General features: G+C 37.4%; 1 pseudogene; it reads left to right on the forward strand.

Moving 5' to 3' along the window:
* Positions 1 to 2,031: 2,031 nt before the first annotated feature.
* Positions 2,032 to 10,793, forward strand: LOC143593224 (flavonol 3-sulfotransferase-like; annotated as a pseudogene).
* Positions 10,794 to 26,810: the final 16,017 nt, after the last annotated feature.

Raw genomic sequence — 26,810 nt, forward strand, 5'->3', positions numbered from 1 at the left:
CATTCGTTACTCCGTAACGAATGTAACACATTCGTCTAAATGTAAGCTTATTCGTTAACCCTGTTTAACGAATGAGATAACGAATGAGGGTAATTCGCTATCACGTAAAGTATTAACGAATAAGCATGTTTATTCGTTAAAGTATTTGTAATGAATGACCTATTCGTTAAGTTAAGTTTAACGAATAGGGTCATCTTCCTGTATATACCCTTGTAATCTATTCTAATAGTAACAGTTCTGATTATTCCTTGAATCCTCTCGTTACTCTGCCGAATTGTTCTCTCAATCTACACATCACACACACTAACGTATCTCAAGCATAACCGTATACCTAGTCAACATGAGCATCGATGTAATCACAAGATCTAGATCTGTGATAAGCTATCTCAAGTGGTATCAGAGCCACGAGATCTGATCTTCGTTGTTTTTTGTTGATTAATTCGTTTAATTCGTCATGTATTGGATTAATATCATGAAGAATTGATCGAAATTGTAGCTTAACGATTCTAATTGAAACAAAGAATGGTATTTCACAGATAATTGAACTGTTCTAAATGTAATTGAATCATTATTAAGGTATAAATCACTGAGTAATGGAGGTTTGTGATTGATTGGAGATTAAATTGAGGTTTAATTGAGGTATTGATAGTATGCTTTGAGTTCGGAGTGGTTTGGTGAATACAGAGAGTTTAGTTGAATGGTTTTATTGTTGTTTTTGAGTTCTGACTAGTTCAGTGAGGTTCGGATTTGGTTAAGGAATGTTTTGATCTAGGTTGAAAGTGATTTAAGTTTGATTCGGATAGATTTGAAGCTTGAACTAGATTTTAGACTTGATGAATATTTGAATACTCATTCGTTACGATGAAGACTGATTCGTTAAGATAAAACTTCTCACTCGTTAAACCAAACTGCTCATTCGTTAAACCTAACTGCCCATTCGCTAAAACAATTCGTTAGCCATTCGCTAGTCAAATCACATTCGTTCAAACAGAGTCACTAAACTCATTCGTTAAACAAATATTGTTGATCCATTCGTTAAGCCTTTTATTCGTGAAAACTTGTTAACGAATATCACTCATTCGTTAAAGTAACTCTCATTTAACGAATATAAGTCTTTCGTTAATCATCCATTTGTTACTCAGTTCATTCGTGTAAGGTATTACCGAATATCTATTCATTCGTTAATCATCTCATTCGTTACTGTGATCACATTCGTGTGAACAGTAAGTCTAAGTGTATAGTTTTATAAGTTTAATCCTTGAAGTTTAACCAGTGTTTCATTATGGCTTCGCAAAACATGTCTTACTATGCATTAGCCTCTCAGAACATATTACTGCAACAGATGCTAACCATGGATAATGAAATTGGAAGTCACAACAAATGTCCCAAATTGTTGAAATTGTCAGACTTTGCTCGCTGGGAACTGAGGTTCCGTGCTCACTTGGGATCCGTTTATCCAAGTAGTGTGCGTTTTCTAGACGACGTGTATGCGGCACCTTTGGTAGGCAGTGACAACATGGGATGGACACCAAAGGAATTCAAAGATTATGAAACTCAAGAATTGAAAGATTTTGAGAGTGAAACTAAAGCCTACTCAACTCTCACTATGGCATTACCGGAACAAATTTTTCATCAATACAGTACAATTAAGATTTGTGCTTCTTTGCTCACAACTTTGAAAACAAGACGTTTGGGGAACACACTTGAGAGTAAGAAGACGCTCGTAAAATTTCAATTTAGAAATTTTATTTTGATGAAAAAAGAGACAGTTGAAGAGATGATTAACCGATTTAGTCATTTGATTGTGGAGATGTCAAGTGTCAATCTTGAGCCAACTGAAACAGATAAGATTGATACATTGAAGAATGCTTTACCTCCTTCATATTCAACTTTTCTGTTTCTTTTGAAACACCGAGCTCACAGCTGTGCAATTCATCAACAAGATTGAAGAAAGGGAATTTGATATTAAATTTCAAAACTCGTTGAAAGAAAATCAAAATAAGCAATCTTCAACTCAAAACCCTTCACTCTATGGGGGTGCCTTGCCAGCAAAATATTTCTTCAAGTTCTGTACCAATCAATGCTTTCTTTGCTCAATCGCAAGAAGAAATTCCTAATGTAAACTGTTCTTCTAATGTATGCTTTATGGCAAATGGAGCTAATGCAAACACAAGTGCTCCATCATCAAGCTTGCCTAAAGTAAATCTGCAAGAGGCTGAACAACAGTTTGCATTCTTGTGTGCTTTCATGACTTCATATGAACAGCTTGTTGGAAGCAAGATTGCTACAAGTGAATTAACAAATGAAGATTATGATCAAATTGACCCGGATGATCTTGAATTAATGGATCTCAAGTGGAACTTGGCTATAATCGTTAGAAAGGTAAAGAGATTCATGCAGCGTACTGGGAAAGATCTTCCTGCTTTGAATAAAAGGGTCGGATTTGATAAACTGAAGGTGAAATGTTACAATTACGGGGACTTTGGCCATTTTGCCAAAGAATGTGATAAGCCAAGAAAAGAATATTCGGGGCCGCGCAATTCAGAAAGATCTTCAGGGAAGAATTCATTTGGTGGGGATAAGAGTAAAACGACTATATCTGGTGGTGAACAAGATAAGTCTCCTGCTACTCAAGCTCTGGTGGTTAATAAAGTTGTTGATTGGTCTTAACGTCTGTAGGGAAATCAAGCAAATGTGGCAATTGTTGAACCAATAGAGAAATTCGAAGATGCTAGCAGTGATAATGTATCTGAGGGAACTGATTCATCTGATTCTGAGACAGATACTGATCAAAGCCTGTCTTCTCAAACTGAATCAATCCCTGATCAAGTTGAATCTTATGCATGCATGGCTAAGATTGATGAGGTATGTTTTCAACCTCAATTTAATGTATCTGAACTTTCATCTGAAGTGATTGATTGTGCTGAGTGTGTTGTATTAAAAGTCAAACTTGAAACAGCATTAAATCAGAACAATACTGTCACAAAAGATCACTTTATGGTCAATGAATTCTACAAACCGAAAACAAAATTATTAGAGCAATCAACTCTTAAAATTCAAAAACTGTCTGAAAGCAATCATGATCTTAAAGCTAAGGTTCAATGTAAGATCATCGAGTTGATCAACATTTTAAGGAGATTCTTCGACTCCGAACCTGTATTTCCAATCTCGAAAATGAAGTAATGGAACTTAAAAATAAGCTTGGAAAATTCAGAGATTCTTCATTTCTTTTAAATGAAATAATCGAAGTTAACCATTCACATAAGAAAAATGGAAAAACAGGTTTGGGTTATGTCGAAATTCCACCTCCTTTTAAGCACGATTACAGTAGCATTCCTGATGTGGAAAAATGTTCAGATATGCCTACTGTTAAATCTGAAAATGTTGATACAATTGAAACTACTCGTGAATCGATTCATATCAAAAGTAAAAATGTTTTTACCAAAAATGACTTGGATGGTTCAATCGAGGAGCTGTCTGAACCAGATGAGATTGTCAAAAATAAAGATATACTAGTTGACAATCACATTCTGTGTGAACCCGAAGATTTTGAAAAAGAAGTGTATGGTTCAAAGCCTTCGGGTGTTTCATCAAACACTTCATAAATTTCTAAGGTAACATATAATGTATCTCAATCAGACAAGCCTTCGGTGTCTAATGAGGAGTTGATGAGATTCATTAATCCTAAACCGAAATCTTCAAGTGGAAAGATTTTTAAATTAAAAGGTCTTTCAAAAGTTTTTTCGGATAAGGAAGTTCCTTTGAATCTTCTAAATCCGGAAATGATAGAAAGTGTCTTTCAAGATGATACTTCCAAAGTTACCGAACTTGAACAACTTTAACAAAAGCAAATATAAACATGTTGAAGAAAAGACAAAAAGCACCACAATTAAACCCATAAAATTTGTCAAATCATCTGGGATGGAGAATTCATCCAATTCTACCAACCTAGAATTTTTCCAAAATAAAAAGGGATTTACATCTGCTGGTACTAAGAAAGTGTCTTTTGAAGATTCTAAGTCTCAACCCGTGCTTGAAAGTCAAACAAGTAGATCACTACATAAGACTTTTGACTCGCGTTTATGTTTTAAATGTGGAGAACGGGGACACGTTTCTAAAAAATGTAAAGCAAAGGTTAATGAGATCAAAGTGTCATTAAATAGTAACACTGATATGAATTTCAGAACAAAAGAATAACAAGTTGATGAAAGTGTCATAATGTATTCTGAAGTCAATCCTAGGAAAATTGTTAGGATTGAATCATTTAATGTATCAAACAAATGTGTTGATCGTGCTCAACCTATTTGTTCAAACACTGATTCGGGTAGAATATGTGATGGATACTTAAAGATGAAAAACAAGAAACTTGTCACTTATTCTCAAGTACCGAATACAAGTGTTAAGTTATCATATTCTCCGAAAGTATCAAAGGGAGAGCCCAAGACTGAGGCTTGGGCTGCCTTTTTGAACTAATCATTTTACTTGTTTGTGCAGAGTACATCTAGGTCCGTGTCTAATTACAAATGAATATTGGATAGTGGATGTTCTCGGCATATCACCGGCAACCTGGTTCTTCTGAATAACGTCAAAGATATTCAAGGGGGTTATGTTGCGTTTGCTGGTAACCATGGTGGAATGATTACGAAGGAGGGAGAAGTTTCAAACGGGAAAGTGACGTTTGAAAAAGTTAATTATTGTGAAAAGGTGGAACATAATCTGTTGAGCGTGTCACAGATTTGTGATAAGAAATTTACCACTATTTTCACCGACAACGAATGTGTCATCCTTCAACCGGGATACACGATTCCTGAAGACATGGTTGTTATGCGATCACCTCTATCAAATGATATTTATATACTTGACATGAGTTATGATGTACCGGTTTCACCCTTAGCTACTTGCTTCGTATCAAAAGCTACTGAAAAGGATTCTATTCTTTGGCATCGACGCATGGGACACATTCACTTACGAAAGATGAACTTTCTTATGTCAAACGATTTAGTGGATGGTGTGTCCCTCAATAATTTCAAGTTCAATGATCACTGCGTCGCGTGCAAGAAGGGGAAACAAAAGAAGAAATCACATCCAAGCAAGTCACTAAACACGATTGTTACTCCTCTGGAACGACTTCATATGGATCTCTTCGGTGCGGTGAACCGTGCCAGTATTGCTAGAGATTTTTACTGTTTAGTAGTAACAGATGATTTCTCACGTTACTCATGGGTGTTATTTTTGGGATTGAAGGATCAGACTCCTTCAGATTCTTATCACAAAGATTGAATCACTTTACAAACTGAAAGTGAGACGAATTCGTAGTGACAACGGAACTGAATTCAGAAATAATGTATTGGATTTCTTTTGCATTCAGAAAGGAATTCATCGGGAATTCAGTGCACCTTATGTTCCTCAACAGAATGGTATATCTGAAAGAAAGAATCGTACGCTGATTGAAGCTGCAAGAACGATGCTCGCTGATTCAAAGCTACCTGTTCAATTCTGGAACGAAGCTGTGAATACCGTATGCTACACACTGAATCACGTACTAACTGTAGAGAAGCTCAAGAAGACGAGTTACGAGCTTCTGAATAATCGTAAGCCGAACTTAAAGTATTTGGAGCCATTCGGGTGTCCGTGTACTGTTTTGAAGAGAGATGCTGGAAAGTTCGATGAGAAAGCTTTTGAGGGTTATTTCTTGGGATACAACTCTCTTAAGAAGCGGATATTCAATATTTCTTCAGGTTGTGTGGAAGAATGGTATCACGTTTGATTGCCAAAGTTATACTACTCCACCAACTGGTACTAGTCCCAACTGGATGTTCGATTGCGATGAATTATTTAATTCATTTACTTCAATAGCTGAAGAAGTCCCTGAAGATCTCATTAGATCTTATTTGGAGGAACAATGTCTTCCGAATCCAAGGTGTTCTTTAGTTGATGTAAATGACTCACCTAACGTATCAGAAACGACCCGATGATGCTGATTTTGTGGATTCATCGTCTGTAATGATAGATGAAGCTCCAGAGACTAACGAGCCAATTCTAATCAGTGATGATTCACCGACTGTCTCTTTAGACACAGCGGAGGAAAATATCACCAATTTAGGTGACAACATATTTGTTCCTGCAAATCCTACCATAAGGATTCATACAAAGCATCCACAGGAACATATAATTGATGATATGAACAATGGGGTTCGCACAAGACACCAATTGGCCAATGTATATGATGATCAAGTTGATCGTAATGTATCTCCTACCGAGGATTCGATAGTTTGTGCTTATGCGGATTTGCACTCTTCGGGTATTCTCAGTATCGCACAATACACCTGCTTCCTATCACATATAGAACTGACAAGTGTCGCAATGGAAATCAAGGAACCGTCTTGGGTTGAAGCTATGCAGGAGGAGCTGCAACAGTTCATACGACTGGGTGTATGGGACTTAATAGATAAACCCGATCGCGTAAAGAAGGCGATTCCAACTAAATGGGTCTTTAAGTGCAAAAAGGACGACCGCGGGGTAATCGTGAGAAACAAGGCACGATTGGTCGTACTTGGATATAATCAACAAGAAGGCATAGACTACACTGAAGTATATGCTCCGGTAGCACGACTGGAGGCTATACGTATCTTTCTTACCTATGTAGCCTATAAGAATTTTAAGGTTTATCAAATGGATGTGAAATCGGCGTTCTTAAACGGAGCTATTCATGAGGAAGTGTATGTGAAACAGCCTCCCGGTTTCGAGGATCCAGACTTTCCCGAGCGTGTTTATCGGTTAAACAAGGTTCTTTATGGTTTACATCAGGCCCCGAGAGCCTGGTACAGCACGTTGGCTGACCATCTGATTGAAAGTGGGTTCAAGAGAGGGACTGTGGATTGTACATTATTCTATAAGAACGTGGGTGATGATCTGCTCCTTGTCCAAATCTACATGGACGATATTATTTTCGGTTCGACAAATGACAACTTATGTAAAGATTTTGAGAAGACGATGCAGAAAAAGTTTGAGATGAGTTCGATGGGAGAGATGAGTTTCTTTTTGGGTTTGCAAGTTCACCAGTCTAACATCGGGATCTTTATCCATCAGACAAAATATGTGAATGATGTCTTGAGCTGATTCAAGATATCCGACGACAAAATTCCCTCAACACCTCTTCCCGTGGGTCACAATTTATCACCGGATGAATTGGAGGATATCGTTGATCCAACCCTATATCGTGCTATGATTGGTTCTCTCTTGTATTTGATTGCATCGCGACCTGATATTATGTTTGCTGTTTGTTTGTGTGCTAGGTACCAATCGAGTCCCCGAGTGACTCACCTGGTGGCAGTAAAGCGCATCTTACATTATCTGAGGGGAAATCCAGACATCGGGTTAAGGTACTCCAAAGACGATAAGTTCGATCTCACCGCTTTTACTGACTCGGACTACGGAGGATGCAAAATTAACTTCAAGTCTACATCAGCGGGATGTCAATTCTTAGGAAACCGGCTTGTTTCCTGGCAGTGTAAGAAGCAGACAACGGTCTCAACTTCAACAGCCGAAGCGGAGTATGTGGCGGCATTGAGTTGTTATTCAAGACAAGCGAGTGGTCTATCAGAAGATTATACGTGCGTTCTGGGATACAGCTCGATTGAATGAAGCAGAGAATTAGATCGAGGCTGTTATTCAAGACAAGCGAGTGGTGATCGATGTTAGAGTTATTCGAGATTCGTTGGGTTTTATTGATACAATTGACGATCCATGTGAGTTCGATAAGGATTTGATTAGAGAGTTATTCAGCCGTGTAAAGTATAATGGTGATCTGGGGAGGTCCATGTACAACAAGGTTAATTTATGTGAACAATACAAGTACTTGTTACATGTATTGATACACTGTCTTGGTGGACGAAGAGGTGGATTTGATGAGTTTCGAGCCATGTTGCAATCTGCTTTTGTCGCCTTGGTGTTGAATAAACCATTTAACTTCTCTGAAATGGTTTATTATCACTTGAAGGAGAACTTGACGAGACGCCATAAGTTTTTAATGTATCCAAGATTCCTCCAGATGATAATCAATGATCTCTAACTTGAGTTGATTAAAGATCAGGATGATGTGATGAAGTTAAAGCATATGGATGAGGAGACCATGAGACATTTGAGATCAGAGTCTTGCAGATAGACCAAAATTCAAGCGTTTGATTGGTCACTTGGTGAATATTGATTACATTGCACCCCCTAATGATCGTTGGATTCATGATGACTCCGATTCTGAACGTGAAGGTGGTGGTGGTGGGAATGGTGGTGATGGTGGTCCTGGACCACAAGCCGAGTTAAGTTATGAACAAAAGCGTAAGTGTAAAGGAAAAGAACCGATGTTGGAAAAGGGGGAGAAACCCAAGAAACAACGATTTAGAAGGGGTTCGGGTATAGAGATACCTAGTCAACCATTTGTACCATCTACTGTTGTTTCTACTTCAGTTATTCCTGCTACTACTTCTCAAGTTCAACAGAGAATTCCACGATCTCCTACTCCTACTTCCATTACAGATTTTCCTCGTTCTCCAACACCTGTGCAAATGCCTACTTCTCCAATGCCTCCAACTCTGACTTTGGCTACTACAGGTGAGGCCTGATCCTTATTTTGGAGACGTATTACAAACTGTATTGGCACGGATGCCTACACCACAGCCAACTACTCCTACTACTCCTGTTACTCCGACACCATTGCCAAGACCTGAGCATTCCTTTATGTCATTCAGTCGTCCTTAGGGTCCTATGCAACCGGTGCATCCGAATTTCTATCATATGGCTCCCCAAGCTCAATGGTTTCACATGATGAATCTGTTGCATTTACAGCACACTCAAATGCAAGCAGATAGAGTTGCTCATGAGTTAGCACAAAGTAATTTGCTGCGGCATATCCAGTTCACTCAACGTGAAAACAGGGAACTTCGAGACCTGATTGCTGCTCAGGGGGAGAGATTGGATAAACAGGATGAGATCATTCTTCAGTTGACTTGTAAAGAAGATGAGTTGAAGAAATTAAAGAACGATGAAGATGATCAAGATGGTGCAGGGGGTGGGGTAGATCAGCAATCGGGCGGAAGTTCCAAACCGTCGGCGGGAAATAAGACTGATGCGAGTGCTGGTGGTTCTGAAGCTAGTAATCTACAGATTGTTCAATACAAAGACTACACCAGAGCCAAACCGATTGATGTTATTTCGGCCAATATGATTTTGTTTGTTGGTATGGATGGGATTGTGTATAGTATGGTGAATGCAGATGAGATCGAAGAAGGTGAATTTGTTGATCACTCATTAACAAAAGAACAAATTGCCTTGCTTCTTGATATATACCCCTGTAATCTATTCTAATAGCAATAGTTCTGATTATTCCTTGAATCCTCTCGTTACTCTGCCGAATTGTTCTCTCAATCTACATATCACACACACTAACATATCTCGAGCATAACCATATACCTAGTCAACATGAGCATCGATGTAATCAAAAGATCTAGATCCATGATAAGCTCTCTCATATAGGGATTACTCTTTTTAATAATACTAATTAATTTTTAATAGTTAATTATATTATTTTATAAATAATACTATTTATTAGTTTTTTTAAAAAATAAAATAAAAGTAAAAACATATAACACAATAAATATAAAAAGAAAAATGAAAAATGAGGAGTAGTCAAATTAAATGTCAAATCTGGTAGGTACTCTTCACACTTGCCATTTGAAATGATGGATGTCCAGACGTCACTTGTCATTTCAAATGGCATATCACACCAAAAATGTATCACATCCGCCATTTCCAATGATGGAACACCAGCTACTTGTCCAATTCACCCAATAAAAAATGACAACCTCTATATTTAATCAGAGATCGCTATTTCAAATGGTGAATCACCTAGAAACCATTATCACTCTTTATCTCTCCTAGAAACCATTTCTACTGTATCAAATTTCCTATTTCGAAAAAAGTGTCTGGTTTCCCAAGTGCACCAGGATCAGAAGAAGATACCGCCATGATTTGCGAGAAACACAAACACTTGATAGAAACTTTATCTAAAGGCAATGGATGGAGGATACAACACCAGCAAAACTTCAAAGGCTTCTCCCTAAAAAGCAACCTGCTTCTACACAGCTTCTTCAAATCTTAGCCCACTGACATTATATTGGCCTCCTTCATGAAGTCCAACACCACTTGGCTCAAAGCTCTAATGTTCTCTACCCTTCTCCGACCACCATCTTCACAACACCTACCCGTTTATGGACTTCTCCAACTTCTTAGCCCCTAGACTCTTCGCTACGCACTCTATTACCCGCTTGCATGAGTGGTTGCAAGTTCGTCTATGTGTCTGTAGAAATCTGAAAGATGTGTTGATTTCCATGTGGCACTTCATGATCAAACTTAGATCAAAAGATCTGCCTCCCCTTTCGTTGGATGAGGCATTTTGGGAACATGTTTTTTCACACTGGAGAGCTAAGATTATATTCTTCAAGTATGAGGAGATGAAGAAATCGCCAAAGGAGGTGGTGGTGAGTAAGTTGGCTGATTTCATGGGGAAGCCGGTAACCACGGAGGAATAGGAGAAAGGATTGGTGTGGGAGATAGTTAAGCTTTGAGAATTTGAGTAATCTAGAGGTGAACAAGACGGGTGTCGAAAGATAGAGAAGCGAGACTTCTTCAGAAAAGGAGAGAACGGAGATTGGCAAAACTATTTGAGTGAGGAGATGAGAGAACGTATTGATGGAATCGCTTTCAATGGTACACGTTTGAGCCTTACTACATTAGTTTGAGTTAATCAATGGCCTTTTTAGTCATTTTTATTTTAAATTTTAATTGGTTGTTTAAGAAATGAGATCTGATGCTATAATAAATTAGGTCCCCACTTCAAGACGTGTTTTACCTCAAGACGTTATGGTCAAAATTATAAACTATTTTAAGAGACGTTGAGGCTTTCGATTGATAGAAAAAAAAGTATGAAGAATGTATATACGTTTGTTATATGTATAGTATAGTTTGTTATTTTCTAAAGTAAACGGACGAATGGGTTGACAACTTGGCATGTGGGAAAATTCCTATCATAGGTATTTTGGCCAAGCATTTTCAACTTTAGCCAAGATTTTGAAAAAAAGAAAAATAATTAAAATAGTTATTTTTCTCTGTCAGATCCGACGGAATTTCATCAACCGCTGGCATAATTCGTTAACCTATAAAATTTCGCCACGTGTTAACGTATTAACGGATCCGACATAATTTGTTAAAGAACCGTCGGATCCAACGACATTTTTCATCAACTATCTCTCAAATCCTAATTAAACCCCACCTCCATGTTTATTATCTCTCCACAAAATATGCTAATCAACATGTTTATTACCAAATCATACACCTCTTTGGAAAGTTGAGATGAGCAATTTTCTCGACAAGCACCTAAATTCACTCTATAAAGAAAGTGAATATGTGTGTTACGCAATCAATACTCTCAAAAATAAGTGAAGGAAGCATCCAGACGACCGATTCACAATGTCGGTTTAAAGTATTAAATAAATAATATTTATGTAAGGGATACAACCCATTAACTACTATGGATCGTACTAAACCACTGGCTTTATTCCATCACAAATTCGGTTGATTTGGTCATTTTTGTAGCAGGCATGTTACCATGTAAGCACTCGTATGAACCAAGATCTCTATCCACTAGCTTTATTCAGTCACAAATTTTGGTTGATTTCGTCATCTTTGTAGCAAGCATGTTACCATGTAAACACTCGTAGGAACCAAGATCTCTATCCACCAGCTTCACATCTTTTTGTTGATCTTCTCTTTCAACTATTGTTCAATTGCCCTTTAAAACACTTTTAATGCGGTGGCTTTTCACACATATGTTGAGTCGGATATTTATAAAGGAAGATTAGAATCTTTTTAACCCCTCAAGAAATCGGCTAAGTATGGAATACGAGCAAGCCTAGATCATCGAGCATGGTCTACTACCTCGAGCATGGTCTTTCAGCGTATTCTTCTAAGTGTTAAAGGCTTCGAGCTAACTACACTTCTCCGAGCAAGAGTGTTCTTCTATCGAGTATGGATTGCTAATCAAGCAAACAACTTGATCATTCAAGTTTTAGCCAAGTGATCTGAGCATAGGATGTCCGAGCACATTGGTGACGAGCATGGATGCAATAAGAAGATGTCAATATTCCAAGTATAGACTTCGAGCATGGTTTAGTTCCAAGCAAGCTTCATGTCCGAGCATGCTGAAGATTGCTAAGTAAGTTAAGGCAGAATTGAAGACATCAAGAAGAATAGGCTTGCTCGAAGGAAAAATTCGAGGAAAGCAAGAATTAGTCAAGAAGGATGAAGCATGCTAGAGAAAAATAATTTCTATCAGAAATTATTCTAAGTAAAGAATGCTCGAAGTCACTTATCGAGCATGCACTGCATAACAAGTCTGCTCGAGCAAGATAGATATCGTGCTCGAAGACTACTACACTTGTATTTTTCTTTGTCACTCATTATGTAATAATTAGGAGTTAAAGAAGGAATGTCAGGGCTATAAATAGAGTCCTAGGTTTCCATTCTAGGGAGATGAGCGGATAAGAACAGAATACGAGGTCACAAACATTCCAACAAATATTCTTTTTGTCTCCTCGTACAGCCGCTGCTGCCAACTCGAAACCATAGACATTCCTTTCACTGTTTCATTGAATGATATATTAAATATAGTGAATCTTTGTCTTTGATTTTGTTCTTACCGATTATCTATTATTGTTTCCTGTTCATTGTATCGCACCTTTGTTCCCACCCGTTGAGTATTCTGATTCCGCCGGAATATTCAATAGGCCTTTGGGTTACTAGATCTGTGTGTTCTTGTCAACCTACTTAAGGTTTGCACCAGATATACCGGTCCTGACAGGTGGTATCAGAGCTATGGAAGCTCGTTGAAGGCCACGGGACTGAAGGTTTGTGATAAAGTTGAAGCTTTACAAAGATTTCATCTGTGAAAGTTCAGATATGAGAAGATGGATGATCAAGAGGTCTCAACAAACAAGATTCCAAGACTAATAGGACAAGAAAACTTCATCAAATGGAAAGTATTATTTGAAGCTGCTGTCAACTACAATGACCCTAAGCTGTGGAACTCTATCAGGGATGGACAATATGTTCCTTCCCTTGCTCCAAACAACAATGCCACTATTGAGAGCAAGATGAAGAAGCGAGATGAAAAGGCACTGTCTATGCTGAAATTAGGTCTCTCTTGGGAAATATTGACTAGTGTCAATCATTACAAAACCAAAAAGGAGATGTATGATGCTGTTATAGATATGTTCGAGGGTAACACAGAGCTCAGAGAAATCAAGAAAGATAGACAGATTTGAAGACATATTCCAGTTATTGTTTGACTCTCTTCATATTAGAACCAATGAAGCATCCTCATCCGCAAATACTCTAAACCAAGTGACTACTGAATCTGAAGAACTACCTCTGAATGAAACTGCTGATGTGGATATGACAAATCTTGAATCAGTAGTAACAGCACAATAGATTGTTCAGACTATCTCTACTGAAAGAAATCATCCTGTTGAGAACATTATTGGTGACTTGCATGAAAGAGTGACAAGAAGTTCTTCTGAAAAGCAAACATCTGCCTCTATGCCTGTTTTCTATCCCAAGTTGAACCAAAGAACATCAATCAAGCTTTAAAAGACAACAGTTGGGTAGAAGCCATGCAGGAGGAATTGGCTCAATTTAGAGACTTACATGTTTGGGATTTGGTTGACAAACCCAGAGGAAAGTATGCAATTGGCACCAAGTGGGTCTTCAGGAACAAAAAGGATGAAAAAGGGTTAGTCATCAAGAACAAAGCAAGACTGGTGGCTCTAGGGTGCTTATAAAAAGAAGGAGTAGACTTTGAAGAAGTCTTTGCCCCTGTTGCAAGACTAGAAGCCATAAGAATCTTCCTAGCATATGCAGCATCCATGAACATCAAAGTCTATCAATTAGATGTCAAATCTGCATTTCTAAATGGGAAGATTGATGAAGAAGTTTATGTAGCCCAACCACCTGGATTTGAAGATCCAATCCATCAAAACAAGTTGTACAAGCTAAGTAGATCATTGTATGGATTACATCAAGCTCCTAGAGCTTGGTATGATGAGTTGCCAAACCACCTGTTGGATAATGGATTCTGCCGTGGAGCCATTGACAAGACTTTATTTTATAAGAAATGGAAGAAAGATCTACTGCTGGTACATGTATATGTTGATGACATCATATTTGGTTCAACAAATGAACACATGTGTAAAGATTTTGTACAAATGATGAAGTCAAAGTACAAAATGAGTTCTATGGGAGAAATGGACTTTTTCCTTGGACTACAAGTACAACAGAAGGCAGATGGAATTTTCATAAATCAATCAAAGTATGTTCAAGAAATACTCAACAAATTCAAGTGCCAGGATTACAAGACAATGTCCACACCAATGGACACACATGAGAAGATGGTACATGATGAAAATGGGGAGCCAGTGGACCAGCATGAGTATAGGGCCAAGATAGGATCATTGATGTATCTGACAGCATCTAGGCCAGATATTATGTTTGCTGTGTGTGTTTGTGCAAGATTTCAAGCTAATCCCAAGGTCTCCCACACATTGGCAGTAAAGAGGATTTTTAGATATCTTAAAGGAAAACCATACTTAGGAATTTGGCACCTAAAGAACCCCTTTTTTGACTTAATGGCATATACAGGCAGTAACTATGATGGTTGCAACATGCGTAGGAAGTCAACTTCAGGAGGGTGCCAGTTTCTTGGAAACAGGCTGGTGTCTTGGCAATGCAAGAAGCAAACTACTGTGTCCATCTCAACTGCTGAAGCTAAGTACATTGCTGCATGATGGTTGGGTAAAAGTTAGTTATTATTGAATATTAATTATTTATATTTAGGTTAATAAACGAATGAACATTGGTACTTCAAGCGTTGTTATGTGTTTTCAGGACATCGGAAGTTAAGGAGCTTAAACGAGCTAATTTAGAGCCACCACATGAAGATTAAGAAAGCCTCGAGAAGATGGAAGCATGGGGAAACATGTATTGAGGGTTAAGAAGGATTCAAGAAAGGATTGGATGAGAAACCTGAAGCCGAAGTGAAAACTGAATAAGATGGGTTACCAGGAAAGTGTCTTTCAGTAAAACGGACATATCTCGGCCTAGAAAATGAGTTAAGAAATCCATAATATTTGAATTTCATGTTTCTCAACGAGACGAATCTGAAATGAAGTCAGTTGCATCTTAGCAATATGCAAAGATGCAGAAGATGCAACTTCGCGATACGCGAAGATGCTTAAAGTTGGCAAAAATTAGGGTTTTCACTATATAAACAATTTTTCGACCCTATTCGGCAAAAATTAGGGTTCCATCATTGATTGTATGTTCATAAAGATAAGTGTTTTAACGATTATATCGATGTTCGGCTAAGTTCCAGTGTTCGTTCTATACTAAGGTTTGTGTGAAATACTGTTGTGACAGATTCTTATGCTTAATGAATAAGAGCTTGATTGATTTTATATGAATTTGTATTGCTTAATTAGTTATTTGGTTGATTTAAGTTTGTGTTTGCGATTATTGATTTGTGTAACGTTTCTTTGGTTGTTCATCAACATTTAGGGTTTCAACTCTTGTGTCATTGAACTAGAATCATCAAACCTTATCATTGAGTTTGTTGTCCTAGACATAGAATTGGCAATGTGGAGTCTGGGTTCATTTGTATCAACAATTCGGTTGAGTTATCGTTTGTCATCAAAAATCAAACCATAGGACTAACAATTATTGTAAAACCAAAGACAAGAGAATCTGTGATTAACGTATGGAACACATAACTCAAACCTAGAATGAATACTTTTTATTAATATTATTTACAAATCTTTTAAGTAATCATTAGTTTTAATTAAATCTTTTTCTAAAAACCGCTTGACATCGTCTGTCCGCGTAGGTTAAATAATTAGTTATAAATTAAATAAACTTGCACTTTCCTTGAGTTCATGTGGAGACGACCTTACTTACCCATACTTATTATCGGTATTTAAGTCTTAAAATTAATTGTTTGAGTAGACCGTGATAGCCTACGTCAAAATGGCGCCGTTACCGGGGACTCAACGCGCAAAGTGCTAGTTTAGTGTTTTCTTTTATTTTGTTTTTAGTTTTATTTGTTCGATTTTATGCTTGGTATCTCTGTTTTTCATGTGTGTAGGTAACTCAAAATGACAAGGAGTTGGGTTTATGACCCACATGAGGGATATGAGTTCGTGGAAGATGTTGATCCGTACCATTCATTTCCATACCATGAACCACCTTCATACAATCCTCAAAGCTACTATGAGTCAAGTGATTATGATAGTGATGGACTTGAGACGCCAAATTTTGTAAGTTACCGAGAGGAGGAAGACTAGTATTATGATGAGTACCCCCAACTGATATACGAAGAAGTCCCTCAACATTATAATCATGATGGTACTTATCAAAGGAATTATCTGCAAGATCAAGAAGATTCCTCTAGTAACAATGAAGAGTCTATGAAAGACGTTATGGATTTTCTGAACGAGATGAAGAGAGATCAAGAAGCTCAGAATAAGGTTATAAATCAAAGGTTAAAGCATCAAGAAACGTCTAATGCGGCCCAAGATGAACTGATGAGTCAACTATTAGAAGAGGTGGCCCAAATTAAACGAGAACGAGAGAAGTTGGCTAGTGGTGTCATGGTGGATAATGAAGTGATAGATGAGGTTAAGGGAATTTTAGAGCACGAAGTGGAGGAAGAGGTTGTGGAGATTAATACCACACCAACTCTGTTAATTACCAATGAGCCAATGAATGTTGTGGTTATGGTTGAACAAGATGACATTGAGGGACACAGTTCAGATCTTTTAGGGCATGAAGTTGTGAATTTACACCCGGTTGAAGGCATATCAACCTTTGAAGAGCCTATGATTAGAGTAGCCCAGGTGAATCCAAGTTGTTCTTTTATAGCAATCACACCAATAAACAAAGTTGGGGGGAATGGTTCAAGTTCAAGGAAAAGGAAAGTGAGTTTGGAAGACACTGAACAGAACATGGTGAAACGGGCCTATATTGTTTCTATCGATATGTCAACCACAAGGAAGAAGGGGGGCACATGGCACCTCAACTACCCAGCATACTCCGGGAACTCGATGGGGAAATGTTCAACTCGTTTTCGATCAAAGTTGGGTTGTTCAAACAAAAGCAAAAGTGGGTGTGCTCGACTTGTTAACCACCAGGCGTATATGAGAAGTTCTAAGGGTAAAAGTGCATTCACGTCCGCATGTATGGATTCATCAAACATACTTAACAAGCAAGAAGAAGAGGAGCCGAGGCATATCAACTACCGAGCTTACTTGGGAAATTCGGTAGGTAAATGTTCCATTAGACCACCGTAACCACCAAATCAAGCAACGGTCCGGCTGAAGACCTTAACAAAAACTTAGCGCTAACCAGGAGGCAACCTGGACTTGTATTCAGGTATGTGTATATTTTTTTTTGTAGTTGAACTTTGTGGGTGTAGTTACTATAAACCCTCACGAGACCATACTCGTCCACCCGGGCTACCGGGGGGTTTAAAGGGCTTGTTGCATACGCTAAATGCAATCGTGATTCCTACGAAAGTGAGTTAGGTCTTTTAACATTTTTACTCGTGTAACAAATTTGGTTATGAATTTATTAAATTCGGTTGGTAATTTAAAATTAATGGTTTTGTAAACGGTTTAAAAGACCTATATTTCTAACACTTGTGAGAAACGTGCTTCTACATGTTTGAGAGTTTGCAGATTTTATGTTGAGAGTTGAAGAGGTAAGTTCACCGAGAGATCACCGAGGGCACGAGAGTTGCACATGAGAGTTTTCTTTTCTATCAGGTGATTTCGTTTTCATAACCTTATTTGTTTTATTAGTATTTGTGTTAAAAGTGTAATTGTATTTGTGTATATTTAGTAATAACCACCATCACATTAGGCCCGGCTTTAAAATTGTAACAGCTAATTTTAACCCGTCCCTATTTCATGTCTTAAATTTTAAACATTGAGGACAATGTTTGCCTCAAGTGTGGGGATGGGGGAGAAATTGAAAATTTTAAAATGTTTTCATGTTCCTTGAATTAAGATTTTTTTTATAATATTGGAAAATGATAGAAAAATCGGGGGTTATTTTTCAAAATTATTATATAATAAGAGATAAAAAAAAAACGGGAACGCACATAATTTGGGATGTGTCGGTAGGCTCAGCCTTGAGAATGAAAGGATAATTTGGTTGCAAACTTAATTGAACTTTAAATGCTTGATTTTTAGTGGGAAACGCCTTCAGGGTTTTGTTTGTTTAGCTAAGCCTGTGTAAGGACTGGAATGAAAGATTACGCCATACTCAAGCCTTTTATTAGATTTAATCACAAAAAATATATTTTAATATGAATAGTTATTGTACAATGGTTGGATAGGCTTAACGTTAGAGTATGCTAGATGGCTTGTGATATAAACATAAATGAAAATACTGCTAGTTAAGTGGTTAACACTTCATAGGCGTATGGTTTTATGGTCTTAAATCCTGTATTGATGGGATGCTCCGGGGTTCGGAGACCATGGGTTGGTATGCGGTTTATCATCTGGGTATGCGTAAATCCTAAGTGGATTTATGTATAATAAATAAGCTTAAAAAGAGCAAACCCATAATTTATCTGCCAATTCATAAGTCATTAAACATGATCACAAAAAGTGCTTTAAAAGTACAAATTCACTACTGACTTGATCATATACATTGTTAGTCATATGGGGTCCCGTGCTCGCGTCTCATTACCATTAAGAAACGGACCACACGGGACACGTCATATGTAAGCCCTACAGATGAATTCGTGCCAACTCAAGTATGGTGATGGACTTTAGGGTATTGCTTGATAACGGGGGTATGTCATGTAGTGGGGGCTATTTACTAGTTGGTCACCTAATTGCACCTTAATCGTATCTAATGGCCATTTTGGTAAACTTTAATGCTTAAATTTAGGTTTCGGTTCGATAAAAATATCCAAGATTGTCTTAGCTATTACATATGGGCTTGAAAAATTGTACAAATGTGCAAAATTTTGATCGTCTAATTTTAAGGTTTAAGTCAAGTTGGGGTGGTCTAGTTCGGTAAAACTATAATGAAGCATGGTAAGGCGGCTTCACGGCTTTGAGGTGTGGGTTCCATTTTAATCATATGAACTAATAAAACTGTCACAACTTATTTCTCCCGGTAAGTATTGAGGCGTGGGTTTAAGTGGACAACTATATCGGCAATCGCGGTTTTTGTGTTCTTTGTGCTTAATTAAGATAATCTATGAAGTATTTTGAGAATGATCTCTGATTCTGATTCCATTGCAAAGTCATTTTCGGGACGAAAAATGATAAGTGTGGGGATATGACTGTTGGGTAAAAGTTAGTTATTATTGTATATTAATTAGTTATATTTAGGTTAATAAACAAATGAACATTGGTACTTCAAGCGTTGTTATGTGTTTTCAGGACATCGGAAGTTAAGGAGCTTAAACGAGCTAATTCAGAGCCACAAGATAAAGATTAAGCAAGCCTCGAGAAGATGGAAGCATGGGGAAACATGTATTAAGGGTTAAGAAGGATTCATGAAAGGATTGGATGAGAAACCTGAAGCCGAAGTGAAAACTGAACAAGATGGGTTACCAGGAAAGTGTCTTTTAGTAAAACGGGCATATCTCGGCCTAGAAAATGAGTTACGGAATTAATAATATATGAATTTCATGTTTCTCAACGAGACGAATCTGAATATGAAGTCAGTTGCATCCTCGCGATACGAGAAGATGCAGGAGAGGCAACCTTGCGATAAGCGAAGATGTTTAAAGTCGGCAAAAATTAGGGTTTTCACTATATAAACAATTTTTCGACCCTATTCAGCATATCACGACTTCCAGAGGCAGAAGAGGTGTTCTAAGACAACTTTCAGCCATTCCGAAGATTCCGGTTCCATCATAGATCGTATATTCATAAAGATAAGTGTTTTAACGATTATGTCGATGTTCGGCTAAGTTCCCGTGTTTGTTCTAGGCTAAGGTTTTGTGTGAAATACTGTTGAGAACATATTCTTATGCTTAATGAATAAGAGCTTGATTGATTTTATATGAATTTGTCTTATTTAATTAGTTATTTGGTTGATTTAAGTTTGTGTTTGCGATTATTGATTTGTGTAACGTTTCTTTGGTTGTTCATCAACATTTAGGGTTTCAACTCTTGTGTCATTGAACTAGAATCATCAAACCTTATTATTGAGTTTGTTGTCCTAGACATAGAATTGGCAATTGTGGAGTCCGGGTTCATTTGTGTCAACAATTCGGTTGAGTTATCGTTTGTCATCATAAATCAAACCATAGGACTAGCAATTATTGTAAAACCAAAGACAAGAGAATCTGTGATTAATGTATAGATCACATAACCCTAACCTAGAATGAATACTTTTTATTAATATTATTTACAAATCTTTTAAGTAATAATTAGTTTTAATTAAATATTTTTCTAAAAACCGCTTGACATCGTCTGTCCGCTTAGGTTAAATAATTAGTTATAAATTAAATAAACTTGCACTTTCCTCGAGTTCCTGTGGAGACGACCTTACTTACCCGTACTTATTATAGGTATTTAAGTATTAAAATTAATTGTTTGAGTAGACCGCGACAGTCTACGTCACTGCATCTGCCTGATGTGCACAGGTTCTATGGATCCAAAATCAACTGCTAGATTATGGTATGAATTTCTTAATCACTCCTATTCTGATTGTTAATATTGCTGCTATGTTTATTGTCAAAATTCCTGTTCATCACTCTAAGACTAAGCACATTGAAATTAGGCATCATTTTATTAGGGACTGTAGTGAAAAAGGATTAATAGAAATGAAAATGGTAGATACATCTGATAATTTGGCTGACCTGTTCACCAAACCTTTAGATAAAACCATGATGATGTGTGCTTAAGTGAGATGCTTACTGACTATCTGTACTGCTCACTGATATTGATTGCATGATTTGTTGCTATGTGCTTAACTGACCATTTTGATTGAATGAATCATGCTTGGTGAACTGTGTGTGTGAAATATAACATGTATTTGCTATTCATGTTTCTTGTACTTGAATATGTGCATACTTGATATATTCTGTGTGATTCAAGTATTTCGATCATGGGTCTGTGACTGATACTGCTTTTGTTGCTCTTCGAGCACCAAAAATGCTACATAAAGACTTGTCTTAAGTACTTCGAGCACAGGTGACATGTTTCTGCTGTTTGAGCATGGACATATGTCTTGAAAAAAATTTCAAGTATTTCGAGCACATGTCTGTTGCTCGAGCACAATGATTAAGCCTTGAACTTTCATGAAATCTTTCGAGCACATGCATTGAAATGATAAATTCCAAGTTTGCTCGATACAATTCTTGTATGCTCGAATGAAAGAACAGTCAAGACTGTATGAGTTTGCTGATAGTGTGAATCTTAAGTGCTGTTTGTGAGTTATGTGTGCTTGAATGACAAACTGTTTTCTCAAAATCAGATGCAACATGAATTTTTCAAAGAAAGTGAAATTTTAAAAAAACATAAATGATTTTTGACTAAGCAAACAGTCTTTGGTGAACTCATAAGAGAAATGATAAGATTATTCAGTTACAAGCTTTGAAGAAGCTTAAAATGTTTTTCTATATAGATGCAGTATCCAACCTTATGGGAAATGATAGTACATTGTTTAATCTTGTAACACATTGATTATAGGCTTAAATGGTTTATGTTCAGTCATTGATAATTTGTATGGTATCTTCTCATGAGTGTAATTGCCTATGTGATACAAACATAACGATCATGCTAAGCCAGATGTGATGATACATTTGAAGATTAAGGTATGTTCACTAACACATCTCTCCGGATGATGGGCAGAAAGGTAATTATCCGGTCATACACGAGCCTGTTGGTGTTTTGGTCACCCAAAAAGATTTATTTCTTATCTGAGCAGAAATAAAAGGATAAATTTACGTACCAGCTTATAAAAAAAAGGGTATTACAAATATAATATATTTTAAATAAACTCAGACTTAAAGGGGCTCCAAGGGAACTATAGGGGTGGGGCATACAAATAAGTCCTAAACACCCTGAATGTAAGGCATGTAAGTCCGGATGGCAAGTAAGTCCAACGTTCAACCTTAAAGTCTGACATTTTATATAAATTTTCTCAAATTCTAAAACCATTTTGACCAAGGTTGAAGTCAAATTGGGGTGACTTGGAGAAACCTAAATAAGCCTTGAGAGGAGATTAGGGACACCCTGAAGTCCAAAGTGTTGACCATTCCATCCTTATGCATCAATTGAACCTTAAGTATATCACAGAAAGCTATGATAATCATGCTAAGTGCTAATACAGTATGTCAACCTGACTTAGATCATAATAAGGTCGACCATGAATTGTTGTGAAAACTATTGAACAATATGATCCCATGTTGAGATCTTTCTATAAAACTTTTTTGAAGTGACCTATCAACTGAATTTTGATCTCTTATTCACCTTAAACTTAAGCTTAAGTCTGAAAAAATGTCTTCCATGATAAATCTTAGTGATTTATGCAAAGTTTTTGTGTGTACATGTTGAAATAGTTGGACAAATGTTTATGTGTTACAAATCTATGTTCTGAAATGGTTGAAGTGTTTTCGAGCATGATACTATTCTTAACACTATTTCTGTTACTCATCGAGCACACTGGTGTTATGTGTAATTGGATATAAGTCATTCGAGCATAGATCATGCCCTACGAGCACAAAGAAATGTATTCTAAGTCATTCGAGCACCGGTTCATTTACTGAAATAAGAAGTTGCATTACGAGCACATAATTTGACATGATAAATCTCTTAAGTGTTTACGAGCATGTATGTACTTCACGAGCATATGTTTTGACATGATAAATTTTTTAAGTGTTGTTGAGCATGCATATACTCTACGAGCATAGGTGTTCACAAGAACTTCTGTTAAGTATGTTCGAGTAGAGTTAAGATGATATTTTAAATGTGTTTCGAGTATGAATGATTCACTGAATATTTCCAATAAGTAATTTGAGCACGTGGATTAAGGGTTATGATTGATGATTTTGTTAAGTACCTCCGGGCATGCTACATATCACAAGCACGCTAGTCTGAATTACATTGAGTTTGAACACTCTCGAGTTATGACCTTATACTCGAGCAAGTGTGATGGCTCATTTTAATTAACATTTGGCTAAGGTATCGAGCACGAGTATATTCGAGAAAACTATCTCGAGTATACTGGTCCTCGAGCAGCTTAAATGAACATTAAGTATGTCGAGCAGGACTTGGAATAGTCTTCGAGTACAGTGGGAGACAGCTGCTTATTTGGCTGTATGCTCGAGCAAGGGAGGTACATTTAATTTGAATTAAATGACAACTGTAGTGCACTAGACGACAAACCAGGATTGTACTGACCAAACGTTAGGTATAAAAAGGGGATTTAGAAACTTTTTCACCTATTTCATCTACCGCTTTCAACCTAATCAGAAAATCCTCTTGCTCGTGCAACCTCTGCTCACTCAGACTTTCTATTTGTGCTCCATACTTCTTCGAACATAGCATAGCCATTAGCTTTGTTTCGACCTTGGTAAGATATCGATTATCGCTATCGTATCCCCAAGTTTCAAAACTAGGGTTTCTATTGAATATTTACTGATGATTTATTTGTTTTGTGTAGGTTCGCAAACCACTACAGAGCAGGTTACTGAAGACACTATTCTTCTTTAACTACTCACCGCTATCAATTGTGCATTTATGGGTACTGATTATCTTCTTATTTTGCAGATCTGATGGCGATGAAGTTCGAATCTAGGCACAATATGTGCGCTCTGTTGGAAGTAAATGATGACAATAGGGAGTTGGAGTTAATCATCAATTTCCTTAACAACTCCAACTTGCGAGTTGCATTAACAGAGAGCCCAACCATATACAGGAATCACATCACAGATTTCTGGAATTCTGCTACCTATGTTAATGACATCAATGGGAAAAGAATTGAAGCCTCTGTCTTAAATCAAGACATTAAGTCACTGAAGCATCGATCAGAGGGGCACTACAATTAAATAACAATCATGAGGTCTTTGCAGATTCTGCAATTGATAGGAGAGGTCCTTCGACTGCAAGACCCAAATATTTGTCTAAGGCTCAAGGAGGCAAGGAGTAAGTTAAATGATAATGCAGACTGGGATATTCTCCCTTGGTTGTTTGTTCCGGGGATAGGAGTAATTGAAGTCCACTCACACCTGGACACGATGAAGATGATGATGATGTAGATGATGATGATGAAGGTGGAAATGATGAAGGCCATGATGATAATGATGTTCAGGGAAATGAAAATGATGGTGCTAATAATGAGCAGATTGTTGAACTAATTGCACCAGAGGCTGAGAATGTTGAGGTTATGGAACATACTGATGAGGTGATTAAACCTGTTGGTCATGAAGTTGTTGAGTTTGCGGGCCCTGCACCTATTATTGAAAACCCGGTTGATGAACTAACTAATGATGATATTCTCTCTTCTCCTGTCACCACAGAACCAGCATACTCAAGCACTGAACCTATACTAGATACATCTTTCCCAACACCACCGATTTCACCTATCCATGATTCAACTCATTTCTCACCACCCACATCACCACCTGCTCAATCTCTTCACCATTGATGTGTTGTAAAACACACGTATTTTCGGCATGTTTTATCTACGTATTATATTATATTTTATATGTTTTAACTCGTTTTAGATAGCTTTTACATAATTTTATTCATGTTGTAGGTTTTGGGTGAAAGAGAGAAAGAAATCGAGCTTTTGGAGTGGTTTACGAGCCTTTTACGCATACGTTTTCAAGTAAACAACTCAAGGCCGGGCCCGTATGCATCATGGAGGCCCAAATCTTATATTATATTATAATATATAAAAAATAAAAAAACCCTAGAGCTAAGCTACTGGCCGATCGCAACTTTCAGCAAGGGAGGAAGAGAGAAAAAGTTTTTTCGGCTTAGGTTTTGATTGTGTGACAGATAGGGAAGGAAGAAGGAAGCAAGTGCAAGCCTCGGGATCATTCACCATCAATTTTACAGCCAAGGAGCATCCCGGAATCACTCCATATCCTTCCATCTTTTACATTGTTCATCATATTATTTTACTTGTTCAATTGACTACATTGTTTTGCAATTGTATTAGAGATTGACTTGCTTATGATTATTGTTGATAGTTGGATGATTGTTAAGATGATTGGTATGAGTTTTATGATGATTTTATTAAGTGTTTGCTGCTGCCCAATTATGATACTCGGCTAACCTTGTTAGTTCTACCTAGGAATGATGATTATTGTTAGTGTTTGATAGGTTTTATGGATTGTTTGATTAATAGACCTTAATTGCTATTGTAAAGTTTGATTTAGACATGAAATAGGTTGTGTTTAAGGGCTGGAAATTTTGGTGATTCATTGCATAAACCCCGTGTGTTGATTGATTAGTTTTGTATTGATTGATCGGTGCATTGTTTGATTCTAGACTTGGTGTTTAGGGTTTGTTTGCGGTAGGAATAACCGTAGGGTTTTGTTGCATGATTATTTGGTTAAAGTACAGTGGTTAGGCACCTTCTTAGAGACCGAGAGGTGATAAGAAGTTAGGGTTGTCTCATTGCCTTTACATGCTAGAATAAGGATTGCGCGAGAGCGAATTCGTTTCTTGTCAGATTTAGGTGTTTTGAGTGACTAGTTGATCTATTTTGGTTTAAGTTGAATTGTTCCTCTATCCTTGGTTGTGTAGTATTCATTGCCATTAGGGTCGAGTGTTGGTGAGACCGAGAGGTGATCCTTCATAAGAACACGTTAGCAATAGTTTTCCGGTTTGGTCGGTTTAGGCGATTTTGAGTAGTTTAGGCTTGTTGAGTGAAACCGAGAGGTGATCCAGTGAGCCCAAGCGATCGTTAGTCGTGTCATCTTTAGGAACCGGTGTCTTGAAGTCATTCAATCCATTAGCTTGTTAGGCCTACAATTTGATTCAGACCTAGGTAGACGTTTTTCTCCATCCTAAGTTAACACAGTTAGTTTTCCGTTAAGTTTTCTATTTTTAGTAAGTTTTGTCAGTCAGTTAGGTTAGTTCAGTTAAGTGAAAAGCAATCAAAAATTAATTAAATATTATTCTAAGGTAGGTCTTGTCTAGGGTTAGTAATCGTTAGAGTCTTACGTGTCCATGTGTTCGATACTCGGACTTCCTAGGTCTATACTACTTGCGATCGGTACACTTGCCGGTTTTGTGTGGTTTTAGGATTTTCGTTTTAATATTAAAGCTTAGTTGTGAGGGTCATTATTATAGGGTTATTAGACACACATCAAGTTTCTGGCGCCGTTGCCGGGGACACGGTTTTAGGCGTTTTGAGAGCAATCCGAGTTAGGACTTATCTTTTGTGCTACTTGTAATTATTTTTGTTTTATTTTACTTATTTGTTAGAATAGTTTAGATAATCTTATTCCTAATTATAGTTTTTATGCGACAGACTCGATCTCGTGGACCACCCGACACTGAAGCATTTCCCGAGCCAGAGAGAGTGTTTCGTGAGAGACATCGTCCCGTTTCACCCTCGTCTACTTCTTCATCCGTTGACCCCGACGATAGGGATAGGATCATGGGCGACATTCCACCGAGGAGGACAGTTGCGGACCGGGCCCGACCGGCCAATGCTGGCGCGAG

Source organism: Bidens hawaiensis, unplaced genomic scaffold, assembly GCF_021521415.1.
Source record: "Bidens hawaiensis isolate Kalapana, Puna unplaced genomic scaffold, B.hawaiensis_p1.1 tig00041853_1, whole genome shotgun sequence".
Classification (NCBI taxonomy): domain Eukaryota; kingdom Viridiplantae; phylum Streptophyta; class Magnoliopsida; order Asterales; family Asteraceae; genus Bidens; species Bidens hawaiensis.